This window comes from Eleutherodactylus coqui, unplaced genomic scaffold (assembly GCF_035609145.1).
Source record: "Eleutherodactylus coqui strain aEleCoq1 unplaced genomic scaffold, aEleCoq1.hap1 HAP1_SCAFFOLD_487, whole genome shotgun sequence".
In the NCBI taxonomy this organism is placed as follows: Eukaryota; Metazoa; Chordata; class Amphibia; order Anura; family Eleutherodactylidae; genus Eleutherodactylus; species Eleutherodactylus coqui.
Window position 1 is genome coordinate 39,337 of NW_027102314.1, and position 664 is coordinate 40,000.

Here is a 664-nt window from a genome sequence, read left to right on the forward strand (position 1 = left end):
CGCTCCGCCTGTCCAGGCCGCGGGGCCAACAGGCTGTCTGCCCGGGTAGACCCCGCTCTCCGAGCGGCCGGGCGCCACGTTCAAGAGGTGTACGAAGCCACCTTGGGGGGCTGCGGTGCCCCCCGCCCCGAGAGTGCCTCCCAGGCCGAGGGAGCCCGGCGGTCGAGTGTCGTAGGAAAGCGCGCGCGCGGCTGTGTCACACGGGCCAGAGTTAGTTTGGGCAACGGCTTAGATCCGTATGCAGCTCAACCTTTCTGGCCTGTTCTGGCGGCGGCTAGGCGCGCGCGAACGTCACGACGCCCCTGGTTCCAGCGAGGCGACGGCGCCCCGCACACAACTCTCCGGGCCGAGCAGAGCCCCCGAGCGCAAGAGTACCTGCTCCGCCTGCCCAGGCCGCGGGGCCGACAGGCTGTCTGCCCGGGTAGACACCGCTCTCTCCGAGCGGCCGGGCCGCAACGTTCAAGAGGTGTACGAAGCCACCTTGGGGGGCTGCGGAGCCCCCCCTCCCCATGAGAGCGCCTCACAGGCTTTGCTGATAACCCCGTCCTAGCTGCCTGCGCGGGCAGGCGGGACCCCCAGGAGGCCGCGCATAGCCCGCGGCAGCCACCGCTGAAGTCCACAGCAGTTGGCAGATAGGAGTCTTGGAGAAAAAAACGACAAAGTG